This window comes from Trichechus manatus, unplaced genomic scaffold, assembly GCF_000243295.1.
Source record: "Trichechus manatus latirostris isolate Lorelei unplaced genomic scaffold, TriManLat1.0 scaffold00032, whole genome shotgun sequence".
In the NCBI taxonomy this organism is placed as follows: Eukaryota; Metazoa; Chordata; class Mammalia; order Sirenia; family Trichechidae; genus Trichechus; species Trichechus manatus.
In genome coordinates, this window is record NW_004443968.1 from 16,399,468 (window position 1) to 16,409,077 (window position 9,610).

Genomic DNA, 9,610 nt, shown 5'->3' on the forward strand with positions numbered 1-9,610 from the left:
GTCTGTCTTTGGTTTTGGCGAGTGTGATAATGATATGCCTTGGTGATCTTCTTTTGGGGTCTATCCTATATGGGGTTCATTGAGCTTCTTAGCTGACCAGCTTTTCATCTTTCATGAAATTGGGGAAGTTTTACATCAGCAGTTCTTCAATGATCCTCTGTGTGTTTTCTGTTTTCTCCCCCTGTTCTGGAACTCCAATCACTTGCAAATTTTTGCTTTTGATTGTATCCCACACAACTCTCAGGGTCTCTTCATTTTTCTTTGTTCTTTTTTCTGAGATTTCCTCAGAGTTGTATATAAGTGTTTGTCTTCAATTTCGCTGATCCTCTCTTACATAGTTTCAGATCTGCTTCTCAGCCCTTATATGACACCGTCCATTTCTGAATTCTTGTTGTTTATCTTTTTATTTCTAATTGTTGTCTTTGTATAATTTCTAGTTGTCAATTTATTTTGGCATTTTGTTCCTGCATTATTTTCCTGAATTCTTCCAATTATTTTTCTGTATTTTCCATGAATTTGTCCACTTATTTCCTCACATTTGTCAGCTTTATGCCTCATCTCTTCGAGAATTCTGAGTATTAGAGATTTGAATTCCCTATCAGGTAGTTCTAGTGCCTTTTCTTCCACTGGAAAGGCATCTGGTGTTTTATTTTGGACACCTACTGGTACCATCCTGTCCTGTTTTTGTAAATGTTTTGATATTGTCTGCTGTCTTTGGGGTATTCAGTTTTTATTTTTCTCATTTATTGATTGTATATTTGTTTGTTTTGTCCTTTTTTAAAAAAAAAAAATTTGGCTATATCTGAGCAGGTGGGCTGTGTGTTGTTTGTTCTTTGCTCGTCTGTGCACTCAATACTTTTTGCCTCCTCCAATTGGCAGGGTCAGTTACTCAGGTATGGTACGGCACAGCAGGTCTAGGTGGAGAGGAGTTACTGGGACAGGTTGTTTGTGGCAGTTACTACAGCCACCAGGGTGGGTTGGTAATCAGTGCAGGGCATGTTCCAGTAGGCCATGCCTGTGCTGCTTGGTGGTGTGATGTTAAGCACATGGTGCAAGTAGGCAGGATGTAGCAGGGAGATTATTATGTGTGGAGCTAAGATGGATATGGGAGAGAGGAGAGAGGAACAGGAGCCCAAAACATACAAACAAAAAAGAATGCTAGGGGAACTTGCCTTTGGAGTGGAGAGATGAGAGACTATGAAATGGAGAAAAACAGAAAGGGAAGAGGAAGAAAAGAAAAGAATGAACAAATAAAAATCAGAAAGGTTAAAGAAACTCAAAGTTCCCAGGGATCCCACCGGTGCAGCTATGAGGTCTGGGGAAGTTGTTCTCAGGTGTTGCAGTACAGCCTGGCTAGAAGGTGTAGAGATATACAATGCCAGGTATTCAGGGAACAGAATGAGAAGGAAGATATAGAGAGACGAGAAACTGAGTACTGAAGAAAGACAAAAAGGGAGAAAGAGGGAAAAGAAAACAAAACAAATTTCAAAAATAACAAGAAAAGCCCTCCAAAAAAGAGAAAAAAAACAAAAAATAAAAAAAAATAAGTGCCCTCAGTGATCTCTCTGCACGTCTGTGTAAGCCGAGTGGGTAGGTTCCAAGCCACACATCACCTCCTGGCCAGAATGGGCTCCCAACTCAAGAAAAGGGGAAGAAAACAAACAAACAATTCAAACAAACAAATGAATAAAAGCCCCAGGATCCCACCAGTGTGGCAGCCCAGACCAGGAAGCAGCTCCACACTCGAATGGAGCTCTGCAGCCCCTCAGGAAGAAGCAAAGATGGCACATGGAGCCAGGTATTTGAGCAAAAGGAGGGGGAGGTTGTGAGAGGTAAGGAAGTAATCAAAAGAAGCAGAAAAAAGCAACACCAGCAGCCAACAAATGGCACTCAGAGAGCCGGCCCGTTCAGGTGGGTGGAATCCAAGCAGCCGGTGCTTCCCGGACAAAAGATTGTGGCCGTGGGTAGCAGAGGAGTCCGAGTGGGGGTGAAGAAGGGTGGCGTGTGGGAAAGCATATATCGCAAATTACTGGTTGTTTTGTCTCCTGCTGGAAGCTCCGTGAAGCTGCTTTCTTGTACCCCCTGTTTAATGGTCTGTGATAGGAGTCCAAGATCATGGATCCACGCTGCGTTAGCTGATAGGGGACCTCTGCATGAATCTGTCCACGCTCTCCATTCTCTGTCAGTTTTCTCACTCCATTTGGTGCTTGGCTGAGTGCTTTATCTCTTCATTTGATGTTTTAGGGTTTCAGGATTGTTTTCTCTGTTCGGCTTAGTTTTTTGGATCTTTGCTGTGGAGGGATGGCATGGTGCTTCTCCTTAGAGCACCATTTTGCCGGTAATTCTGAGCTCATTCTTATTGACTCTCCTTTGTAGATGACTTTTGGTTTATCCCTAGCCGTTCTTAAAATTCTCTCTTTATCTTTGGTTTCAGCAAGTTTGATTATAGTATGTGTTCGTGACTTTTCTTTTGGGATGTACCTTATGTGCGGTTTGATCAGCATCTTCGGTAGATATCGTCTCATCTTTCATGATATCAGGGAAGTTTTCTGCCAGCAACTCATCAACAATTTTCTTTGTATTTTCTGTTATCCCCCCCTTTTCTGGTAATCCAGTCACTCATAGGTTATTTCTCTTGATAGAATCCCACACAATTCTTAGGGTTTCTTCATTTTTTTAAATCCTTTTATTGATTTTTTCTTCAGATAATTTGGTGTCAAGCGTTTTGTGTTCAATCTCACTAATTCTGACTTCCATTGCCTCAGTTCTGCTTCTATGACTTTCTATTGAATTGTCTAATTCTGAGATTTTATTGTTAATCTTGTGGATTTCTGATTGCTATCTCTCTATGGATTCTTGTAGCCTGTTAAATTTGTCATTATGCTCTTCGGTAATCTTGTTAATTTCCTCTATTGCATGCTCTGTGTTTTGTCTAATTTCCCTCCTAATTTCTTGAAGAATTCTGTGTATTAATCTTTTGTATTCTGCCTCTGGTTATTCCAAGAAATTTTCTTCATCTGGAAATTTCTAGATTCTTTATTTTTGGAGCTTGCTGAAGCCATCAAAGTCTGCCTCTTCATGTGATTTGATATTGACTGTTGTCTCCGAGCCATCAATAAGTTATTATATTTATTTTGTTATGTTTGCTTACTGTGTCCTAACTTCTTGTTTTGTTTTGATTTGACATGCCCCAGTAGGCTGCTCATGTGAGCTAGCCTGATCACCAGCACCCATAAGCTCCAAAGTCCTGCCATCAGATGGCCAGAAATGCCACTAAGTATTTGAGCCCAGGAGTCCACCCATTCCTCCTGTATTTATTCAGCTCAAGTGTCCAGGTAGTCAGCCACCAAGTGTGTGGTGCAGGTTCTTACCTACATTCCTAGACAGGCATGGGTGATTGGTGTTGGCACAGGCATATGGCTGCAGCCAGGGGACACAGGCTGAGCAAGGCAGGGGGCCAATAACTGCCCTCGAGTGTCCAGGAGGAAAGCGTGTCCCTGTTCCCTAGAGCATGTAGGTAGGTGGGTTTTTCAGCCAACTATCAGCACCCCATTCTTTTGGCTGTAAGGACTGGGGTCACCTCTTATTGTTGGGCCCCTATCGTAGGTGGCTAGGAAGCATGGGTGGAGCCAGCAGTCCTCAGGCCCCTGATATTGGTAGTTGAAGACTCTGCTTAATGGGCTGGGGAGTGCCAGATGTCATGAACCTACCAATTTACAGCTGAAACAGTTGAAGTTAGACTTCAGGTATACCCTGATTTAATGTGGTAATGAGGGCCTATGCTGTTTAAACGGCCCCACACAAGTCTATGCGGTGGGAAAGGCACTCAAAGTTCATGGATTCCTTATGCCTGTGCCTAGGCAAAGGAGTTGTGCTTACCCTGGGTTCCTGACTTAGGGGAGCCAGCAGATTATTTTTTTCCCGTTTGTTAATTTGTTCACTCTCGAAGGCAGGGAGAATGGCTCAGGGCTTGTGACAGGTCCTACTTCCAGGCCAGGGGACTCGGCAATCGCTGGAGCCGCCCTGAACCCAGTACAGAGCAGGAATCAGGGAGGTAAATGGTAGAGAGGCTTTTCCCTAATGAGGGTGTTTTTGATCTGCAAGATAGGCCAGATGCAAGTACTTTTTGCCCATTGAGGGCTGCTTCTCACTGGTTCTGGATGGCTGAGTAGACTGTGTGCTGTTGAGTCTCTCCTGATGTGGAAAATATCTCCTGAGCACTGGGTTGAAGATGTTCGGCTCCCACTGGGTCAGTTCTGGCAACTCCTCACTCCTTCCAAACTGTCTCTCCATCCCCCTACCACTCAGTCTGGTTCTATAACTTTGCCTTTGATGTTCAGGGCTCCTAGATTGTCATATATAATTGATTCACTTATTTTTATGGGTCTTTGTTTTTAAGAGGGACCACCGGAAGCATCTGACTACTCAGCCATCTTGGCCCCACCTCCCACAACAGTTTTTTAATAAACTTTGTTATGCCAATTGACCTAGATGTCTGCCAAAACCATGATCCCCAGACCTCAGCCCCTGCTATTCTGTCATTTGAAGTGTTTTGTTATGTTCAGTAAACCTCTTAACTTTTGGTTTAGTCCAGTTGTGCTGACTTTCCCTGTATTGTGTGTTGTCCTTCCCTTCACTTAAGATAACTCTTGTTTTCTATCTAGTTAGTGAATTCTCCTCTCCCTTCTTCCCTACCCTGTTAACCACCTATAGATTTTATACTAATCTAAAATTTTCAGCAATATTTGGTTTGGTGAAATGGTCATTTCAATAAACCATATCAACACAAATAATATTTTATAGCATACGATTTGTCCTAATAAAGAACATTCTAAATCACTAAATTCTCTTTAATTGTATTAATCTTTTTAAAATAGAAAGTTTTTTTTTGAGTTTTGACTATTTTTTTTTTTTAATTGTACTTCAGGTGAAGGTTTACAGAACAAATAATTTCTCATTAAACAGTCAGTACACATATTGTTTTATGACATTGGTTGAAAATCCCATGACACATCAACCCTCTCCCTTCTTGACCTTTTTTATTGTTGGTGAAAATATACATAGCCAAAGATACACCATTTCAAAAATTTCTACATGCACAGTTCAGTGACATTGATTACGTTCTTCCAGTTGTGCTGCTATTCTTACTTTAGATGAAGATTTACAGAACAAAATAGTTTCTCATTAAACAGTTAGTACACAAGTTGCCCTATGACAATGGTTAACTACCCCACTACATGTCAACACTGTCCTTACTCAACTTTAGGTTCCCTATCACCAGCTTTCCTGTCCCCTTTTGCCTTCTAGTCCTTGTACCTGGACTGCTGTGCCTCATTAGTCCCATTTTGTTTTATGGGGCTGTCCAATCCCCCACTGAGTGGTGAACCTCGGAAGTGACTTCACCACTGAGCTAAAAGGGTGTCTGGGGGCCATACTCTCGGGGTTTCTCCAGTCTCTTTCAGGCCAGTAAATCTGGTCTTTTTTTGTGTGTGTTAGAATTTTGTTCTACATCCTTCCCCAGCTCTGTCCAGAACCCTCTGTTGTGATCCTGGTCAGAGCAGTCAGTGGTGGTAGCCGGGCACCATCTAGCTGTACTGGACTCAGTCTAGTAGAGGCCTTGGTAGCTATGGTCCATTAGTCCTCTAAAATAGAAAGTTTTAATACTATAATAATCTAATTCTCTAAATCATTTTACATTGGATAATGAACATCTATTTTTCTACAAATCCTTAATCAGAAACTCTGTCACAATCACCAAATATATATATTCCAATAAGTATAAAAAATACATGTATCTTTGGTATACATATCCAAGTACAAAAATATATATTACATTTTTAGTGGAATAATAATTAAATTACATTGTTGATCCATTAATAAAAATCAATAGTGTTTCTATAGAAAATAATATATTTCATCCGTCATCTCAAGATTTAATTGGTATGATGCTGTTTTAGATATTTTAAAATATCTGAATGAGTGACTAAAATGTTTAACATTTATCTGACTGGCTTATACAATCATTGAAAATTATTTTATTTAGGCCTTATTAATATTGAAGTTGTTAAAGATTTCGTTTTGCTTGGATCTGCAATCAATATCCGTGGAAGCAGTAGTTAGGAAATCAAAAGATGCATTGCATTGGGCGTATCTGCTGCAAAAGACCTCTTTAAAGGGTTGAAAAGCAAAGAGGTCACGTTGTAGACTAAGGTGAGCCTGACCCAAGCTGTGATATTTTCAATCGCATCATATACGTGTGAAAACTGGACAGTGAATAAGGAAGACTAAAGAAGAATTGACTCCTTTGAATTGTGGTGTTGGCGAAGAATATCGGATATACCATGGACTGCCAAAAGACCAAACAAATCTGTCTTGGAAGAAGTACAACCAGAATGCTCCTTAGAAGCAAGGATGGTGATACTACCACTTACATACTCCGGACATGTTACCAGGATGGATCAGTCCCTGGAGAAGGACATCATGCTTGGTAAAGTACAGCGTCAGCGAAAAAAAGGAAGACCTTCAACAAGATGGATTGACACAGTGGCTGCAACAATGGGCTCAAGCATAACAACGATTTGTGATGATAGTGCAGGACTGAGCAGCGTTTTATTCTGTAGTGCATAGGGTTGCTATGAGTCAGAACTGACTCGATGGCACCTAACAACAACAACAACAACAACATTGCTCTGTTGTTCTTCTGAGGCTCTGGTCATTTGTTATCTTGCAGCTTCTAATGCCCATCAGGGAGATAACACCACAGATTTTCATAAACCAAGATATGTTACCACTAAGAAGCAAATTTGTTAGACATTTCCTCTTGCTGTTCTCTCCCAGAAAAAGAAAATACATACATTATTCAGAAAGAGGAAAGCCAAGAGCTTCATCGTATTTGGTCATAACCTGAATACGCAAAGGAATAAGAAAGCAGTATAACATCCTCAGACTGACACTCTGTCAGGATGAGTCCACTGCAAGGAGAATTAAACATTTAAAGAAATGTGATTAGCTATAGAACTTAAAGAGGAAAAAAATAAAATGAATGCTGCTTTTTTTCCCTCTCTTCCTTATTTTTGTTTTATTAACCCTAAGCAACAATTTAATAGTTGTGTTTGTTATTATATTTAGGCTGAAAAACAAAACAAAAATAGAAACCCTGTTTTCAAATGAATTAACTGTAACATTTTATTTGTTCCATGGCTTCCATTCAACATTCAGGATTGGGTTGTAATTTTTTTATTTTTTTCCTAATGGCCCAATCATATCATTAAGAACATATGTGATTTCAATCTCCTTGTTTTTCTAAGAATGTCAAAGTAAGATTTCCAACTTGGATAAACTGTCTATTCTACAAAGAAACTCTATCAGCAAGGGATGCTACATACCCACTGGCCCACATCTGAAGCTGTTATCACCCAGTTGCTGTCGAGTCAACCCCAATTCATAGCAACCCAATGTGTGTCAGAATAGAACTGTGCTCCATAGCATCTTCAATGGCTAATTGTTTGGAAGTAGCTCACCAGGCATTTCTTCTGAACTGCCTGTAGTGGACTTGAACCCTCAACTTTTCGATTAGCAGCTGAGCACATTAACTGTTTGCACCACTGAAGATCTACTTCCAAAAGGGTAAGTCACTGAAAATCCTATGGAGCATACTTCTACTTTGATGAACGTAGGGTTGCCATGAATTGGAATAAACTCCACTGCAACTGGTTTTTTAAATCATTCTCCCAAAAAGCATTCCTGCTTAACATGAAGATGGCATAAAATGGACCTTCAGGTTTCAACTACAATATCAACTTACAAAGGTGAACTTTAGAAAATCATCATACAATAATCTTTATGTCAGTTTAAAACTCTGAGTGTTTAGAAAAGAGGAAAATTATGCTAAATCATAACTGATATGAATATAATGTGGATTGTTCTCTTTTCCTGTCTTATAAACTAGGTGTTCATTTCATCAATTTTTTTTTTTTTTTACTTTTATTTGTGTTTTTCTGGCTTTTAGTATTTGCTGAAAATCTTACACCTACTTTTTTTTCCAATTAATTCTTTATTTGCCAAGTATTGTGTATTAATTCTATCTCTGTCATCTCACTAGCAGTGTGAATTTCATGATTAATTTCCAAAAGGTTTCTTATCAATAATTAATACACTTCAGGTTAGGAATTACATTAAGGCAGTATATAGGAGATTAGGATATCCCATCCAGGGAGAGTGTGTTTGGGAAAAATTTGGATATAGCAAGCATTCCCTGTTTCCCTGACTCTATACATTTTTAAAGAATTTCTTTACACTTGTTAAGTCACATGTTCATCACTGTAATACTCAAATACATTAAGCAGTTTGACTGTTTAAATTTTATTTCATTATCAATCTTTAATTGTCAGGAAAATTTAGTCAAGTAATCACAGATTCAATTCTGGCCACACGGCGTTAATATAACACACGTAGCTACATACCTCACATATACTTCTTATGAAAACCTCTTTGGAGATACTTACTTGCAAATTACTCAGTTTATGACACTTCTCATAACTTCTCTGCTAGTTATACAATTTTATAGTCCTCATCCTTCCTCCTCTCCTCTAGTCCAATATTATAGAACTATTTCTCCTATTGGAGCCCTGGTGGTGCAGTGATTAAGAGCTCGACTGCTAACCAGAAGGTCAGCAGTTGGTATCTACCAGCTGCTCCTTGGAAATCTTTTGGGGGTAGTTCTACTCTGTGCTGTAGGGTCATTATGAGTCAGATTTGACTGGACAGCAATCGGTTTGTTTGTGTTTTGCTTTCTCCTAAGCTCTTAACTTCTGTGACCAATCGATTCGCTGTATTGTATCTTTGCTCTTGTGTTTGATAAACCTAACAGTAAAACTACATTTATGTCTGTAGGTGCAATGATTACTATGTCTTTTCAAACAGTTTAAAAGAGAGACCCTACTGACAATCCATAGCATGGATGTAAATTTAAATTAAAGACTCCTCCAATATGTATGTGTGTGTGTGGGCATGTGCACATCCACGTATATACACACAAAGCTGTAAAGGAGGAGGCATTCATAACAGGTGTGGAGTTCAATTTTTGACTGATTTGTTTTTACCCAACTACAAGTCACTCTGTATTTACAAAAAAAAAAAAATTGGCTCAGTGAATAAATTACTCAACTTATCAGTATATCCTTTATGAAAAATGTGCAATAGGTTTGTACACTGTGTTTCATACATTATCAAGACAATTTATCCTTTAAAATCTAGTAAATTACAGTATTTGGCCAGCTTAAAAAAAGTTATTTGGTGAGAAAAAAGACAGTCTTTTTAACAAATGGTGCTGAAAAAACTGGATATCCATCTGCAAAAAAATGAAACAGGATCCATACCTCATGCCGTATACAAAAACGACTTCAAAATGGATCAAAGACCTGAATATAAAGCCTAAAACTATAAAGTTCATAGAAGAAAAAAAAGGACCAACACTTCAGGCCTTAATACACGGCATTGACAGGATACAAACCATAACCATCAACTCACAAACCCCAATAGATAAGCTAGATAACTGGGATCTTCTAAAAACCAAACACCTATGCTCTTCAAAAGACTTCACCAAAAGAGT